The sequence below is a fragment of the Protomyctophum parallelum genome, assembly GCF_964188405.1.
Source record: "Protomyctophum parallelum genome assembly, chromosome: 2".
Taxonomy (NCBI): Eukaryota; Metazoa; Chordata; class Actinopteri; order Myctophiformes; family Myctophidae; genus Protomyctophum; species Protomyctophum parallelum.
The window spans coordinates 54,128,593-54,134,592 of record NC_139699.1 but is presented as its reverse complement, the minus strand read 5'-3'; positions in this window follow the sequence as shown (position 1 = coordinate 54,134,592).

The window sequence follows — 6,000 nt, the reverse complement described above, 5'->3', positions numbered from 1 at the left end:
TGAGTGGCAAAAAAAACCTACTTTCTGGCATCCAAACAGAATCTGATTGCATTAAACAACATTAAACTATGTTAAACTCACTTTCCCACTCACTATAGAGTTTATATAGTCTCTGATCTGAACTCCTGAACACTTTACATTCTGCAAAAGACTACTTGGTAAAAAATAAAGGTAAAGTTAACAATACGTTCTTAAATCTTTAGTTATCAGCATTTTCAGAGCTGGTAAGTACTGGTAGGAAGTAGCCTAACTAACTACTACTACTACTAAGTACTTCTACTATAGTGGGTAGGCCTACACAGCCTAAGGTATAGGCCCTACAGTATTGATTTGGAAGCCTTGTGTGAACAAAGTCCAAAATGAGGTAACCTCATCAATTTGGTTAATTTAATTATAAGGACGTAATCTAATCTTGAACCACACAACTGGTGGATAACTTGCGTACACAACCTGAAGCAAACCATTGCTTCAGTTTACTTTCAAATTGATTTTTTCCTATCTTTTCTTTTTCTTACCAATATGGACAGCCCGTGGCCATGAGTTCAGAATTGTTAGTACGAACACTGAAGGGTCAGACAACAATATTATTGTTTATGAAATAATGGGAGCACACGGTGTACTCTGTACTGTAAATAATGTTCTCATGGGTCCTACAACACCTCACTGACACACACGTGTGCGCGGACACACACACACACACACTGAGACACACACACGCACACGTGTGTGCGCGTGCACACACACTGTGACATGCACACGTGCACACACATGCACACACATGCACACACACGCACACGCACACACATACCCACACCCACACAGAGTTGTACAGAACTATAAGACAAACCATCTATTTCATTTAGACATACAAATGTCTTAACATTATGTTATCATTTTGCATACTATACTAATACTGTAATTGCAGTTAACTATGGAATAGTACCATACAGTATATGGTGCCCAGGTCTCGTGACATTAACCCTATAACCCAACCTTAACCTCAGTAAACGTAACTTGCCCGGAGGCGTGGTTATAAGCACAACCCGTGTAGGAATTAGTATGTAGTATGTACGAAAACAACATGCCTGAAAATTAAGGCCCGGCCCTACCTGGGCCTTCATCAAACCCTGTACAATCAAGAGAATGTCCGCGCTACCACCCTTAAGATCTCCATATACTGTATGGAGCTGAGCTGTTCTGACAGACATGTTCCTTATATGGCCAGTACAGAATTCATTCCATGTTGATCTGGCACCCCATGCCAATTAAGCGCCAACGTTGGCCCAGCAGTCTGCCGTCAACGAGGCGGATGCGCCCTTTAGGCCGAGGTCGCTTCACACCCTCAGGCGTCTTACTTAGTTATGGAAAATATTAAGTTGTGGCAAATCTGGGAAAGAAAATGCTTACCACTAGCTTTCTTCACAGATGTGTTCATAAATGTGTCTACTATCACAGAAAGATTTGTTCCAAGCCAACTCCTTTGGGAAACTTTGTGGGAGCCAATCAAAGTTGGGGTACCCGGAGGGCCTAGGATAAATGCAGGACATTATGAGCTTCTGAGGTGCGTAAATAGTTTTCTTTTGGGGTGCTGAATCTGTTCCAGCCATTACCTTTCAGTAAAAATGACTTGCTTTTGTATGTCCCAAACATGCGTAATAACCAATATGTCACCTTTGTCACCAAGCTTCCATCCATTCTCCAGTATGAATGGAAGCTGCCAATCTCTGCCCTATGTTCCCTCAGGCCTATGTTCCCTCAGCCCTATATGTTCCCTCAGCCCTATGTTCCCTCAGCCCTATGTTCCCTCATTCCAAAACAGACAGGGGGGGGGGGGGGGGGGGGGCTGTAAGGCATCAATTATACTATAATGCTACCCATACAGTAGTTCACCCTGCAGCAACAGAACACATTACAGATACCAAGTTACAGCAATGACACTACTGCATGGGGTCTAGTCTATCTACTTTGTTATAGCAAATGCTCCACAACAACACAGTGAAACAGTGAGCAGTGAATGATGAATCACTCATCATGTACTTAATTATCTGTTTTGAATCTCAGGTATGTTTCCATTGCATAGTTGTCTCATCAACCTAGAGTACACACTTTAATGAACTGACACCAACTATTTAAGCTACGTTGACAAACAAAACTAGTTTAGCCTGTAGAACTTCCTGTCTCCTCATGTCCCCAAGTAACACTGTCCTCTGAAAGGCCATCTGCAATAACCTAATATTAAGTATACTGCGCACCCATTCACCTTTGCAGCTAAGTGTCCCTTTCTCGGACTGCAACTGTAGCCTACTTACTGTATAAGACCCATTTATTGAAATCCCAAACATGGAATATACTTGGACCATGTATTATGCCACATATAATGCCTGTCTCAGGACGGCCACCAGTATACAGTGGATAACTTCCCAGTCTTTCTGGGTAAGTTGTGTAACTATATAGCTACTTTAACCCTGAAATCCCAATTTTGGGCATGTCATTATAGGCTAAGAAGAAAGGACAATTGCTGATCTACAAGGTCACAACATGCCGTAATGTGTTGTGAGCTTGTAGATCGGCTTTTCCCCAAAAATAAGTTTTGATAAATTACTTATTTTAAAATGTGTAGCGCAGTGGAATAGAGTAGACACTATGACACGTCAAGAGTCAATTAGTACTATAGGCTATACATTTGTGTTCTGGTAATATCATTGATCACTTGTTTTGCATGTCCGTGGCAAAAATTAAATATTAATGGAAATGTCCATCACATTCACAAGCTGGCAAAGTGATTTCCCCGGGTGCAGATAGCTGCTGTATTATCATGGTTATTGGTGGTGGCGGCAATATTAATACTTTTAGTCTGGATATATCAAATCCTGTGTTGAGGATCACACAAGAATAGCATCACTTTATGGACAAAATAACACCCAAAAGGGTTCATAATTTCAGTCTGCTTGAGGTGTAATGCAGCTTTAAACAAAATAGCAGACAGTGGCACTGGTACATATCTGAACTCATCTTCTCACAGTGCGTGTCAACCACATAGCCGACACTTCTCAGCTTCAATTATGTTTTTCATACCAATCATTGCATAGAAGCATCATGGTTTTGTTATGCGTAGTTGCGTACACACCCATGGTACTGTGCCAAGAGAACTCACAAATCAAACGCACGTACAGTACACGCAGTCAAGTTGTCTACAGTCTACCGATGTTAACCATCACAAACCCTCACCCTAACCTCCCACGGGGAAGCACACCTAAACCTAACCTAAGAGTCTGTTTAATTATTTAATAATTTAGTTTTATGAAGGTTTACATTTTATACTGTGAATGAATTGCACTAGCAAAGTGTAACATGCAGTGAGGACGGAACGTTTGTTCTACCCCATTGGTTCTCTGGGGTCCTAATATAAGGAGTGTTCTACCCCATTGGTTCTCTGGGGTCCTAATATAAGGAGTCTTCTACCCCATTGGTTCTCTGGGGTCCTAATATAAGGAGTGTTCTACCCCATTGGTTCTCTGGGGTCCTAATATAAGGAGTGCCGTAACAGAGGCCTGTCATGTCAGCTGTCACTCAACTCAATGAAGGCGTGTTTTGGGCTGTAAAACAATCTGCCCATTTTTACCTATTTAGTTTTTCTTGCAAATATTTGATGCTGCTGCTTTAGATTCTACCAGCATATAAACACAGCAGAGGCCCTTCCAGGGACCCCTGGGTGCCACAGGCACACAGTTTCATTCGACTATGAATGGGCCTTTTGCGCCATGACACAGTACGTGCCCTCTTGCCCCTTATATGCTCCAAAGGCTAACTGAGCTGACAGTCCTGGTCCACCTAAATGCTCCGGGGTATGCCCTATGCCCTATAGGTATACCAGGGTCAACTCACATAAGTTACCCGAACCTAAAAGTCTATGTACGTGACCTGCCTCGTCTAGAGGCGACACCCAGGACTACGTGAGTCATAGCAAGCTCTGCCACGTCCAGGTTATAGAATCTTGCAAAAAGTTGACAGAGATGACCAACTTGCAACCGTACACACGATATGGTTCAAGAGTTATAAGCCAAAACGTAAAGTGGGCTGTTATAGCGCCACCATGAGGCCGACCGATATAATTATAAGTTAATTAATTTTAGTAATTATTATGAACTTATTATTATGATGAGACAAGACAAGCTGTCAGCCAATTTCATTGGGGGAAAAATGCTGTCTGTATTACACTATACACTATTATACTTATTACACTATTACACTATTATACTTATTACACTATTACATTTATTACACTTGCACTTATCGGATTGAGGGAACATAGGGCTGAGGGAACATAGGGTCTGTTTTGGAATGGGGGAACATAGGGCTGAGGGAACATAGGGTCTGTTTTGGAATGGGAGAACATAGGGCTGAGGGAACATAGGGCTGAGGGAACATAGGGCTGAGGGAACATAGGGCTGAGGGAACATAGGCATGACCCCCTGTGCTGCTGCTCCTGTTGTTGGGGGCAGTTTTTCAGTTTTGATACTCCCAGTAGCTGAAGATGTCAAATCTCCAGTCCCCAAAACTTTTGTGCGATTTCCCATGGAACATGAACTTGAATATTGATTGATTGATTGAAATCTTTATTAACAGTTTGTAGAATTTACAGTACATTTTAAGCACAAACTCAATACAAAGACTGTCAACTGTGAGTGGACGACCCAATTAAGCATTACACTTGTTTACAACAGGGTCCACATTGTTCAATTCATCATAACATTTAAAGACATACAAACATTTAGAGACATACAAATAGACATTTCTCTGTAGGTAAAGAACAGAACAGGAATTCATCATATGGGAAGCAAAAAAGGGAAAAGATACAATATACAGTGAGGGAAAATGGGGTGGGGGGGTGGGGGGGATTCAGATTTTACAGAGGCCAGTTTCGAATTGCAGCCATCCGTAGGTGCCCTTTGAGAGCGGTTTTGAAGGAGTCAAGGGATTCACATGTCTTAATGACTGTTGGTAGGGCGTTCCACATTTTGGTGGCATAGGAGCGAAAAGAATTTAGTCCCTTGTTTGTGCCGAATCTGGGTTGTACATGGTTTGTTGCACTCCCTCTGGTGTTGTGGGTGTGGACTTCGTTTACATTAAGGAAGTATTTAGACAGGTACATGGGTATCTTGGTGGTGTATCGAATCTTGTGGACCAGACCCATTGCAAGATGCTGTACTCTGTCGTCGACCCTAAGCCATCCCAGCCTGTCAAAGTGGGCAGGGGTGAGGTGGGTTCGGGGGGTGAGGCCAAGTAGGAGCCTGACCAGTTTGTTTTGAGAGGTCTGGAGCCTTGTTTTAAGGGCCTTTGAGGTGCTGTGGTACCAAGAGGTGGATGCATAGTCAAAGAAACCTTGTACGAGGGCTCCTGTTAAGGTCTTCAAGGTGTTTTTGCTGACCAGTGAGGAGATCCTGTAAAGGAATCTTGTTCTTTGATTGACTTTTTTGATTACGTTGGTGGCCATTTTATCACCGGAAAGATTGGCCTCCAGGATGGAACCTAGGTAGGTAATTTGATCTTTTCGTGTGATAATATTGTCACCCACTCTAACCAAGAAGCCATCTGCCTTGCTGAGTTTACTATTTGATCCGAAGAGGATGGATTCAGTTTTTCCCAGGTGTAAGGATAATTTGTTATCAGCGAGCCAGGTGCAGATTCTACCGAGTTCAGAGCTGAGGGTCTTTTCAACCTGCAGTTTGTTCCTGTCCGAGACCAGCAGTGCTGAGTCATCTGCGAACAGGAACAAGTTGCAGTCACAAGCTGAAGTCATGTCGTTAACATAAATTAGGAACAGTAAAGGCCCTAGTATGCTTCCTTGTGGGACGCCACAGCTCACTGGGAGGGGAGGGGACAGTGTTCCGTTCACCTCCACCATCTGTTCTCTCCCCTCCAGGTAGGATTGCATCCAGCTCACTGATGTGCTATCAAAACCAATAGCTTTAAGCTTGTTAACCAGTATGGAGTGGTTCA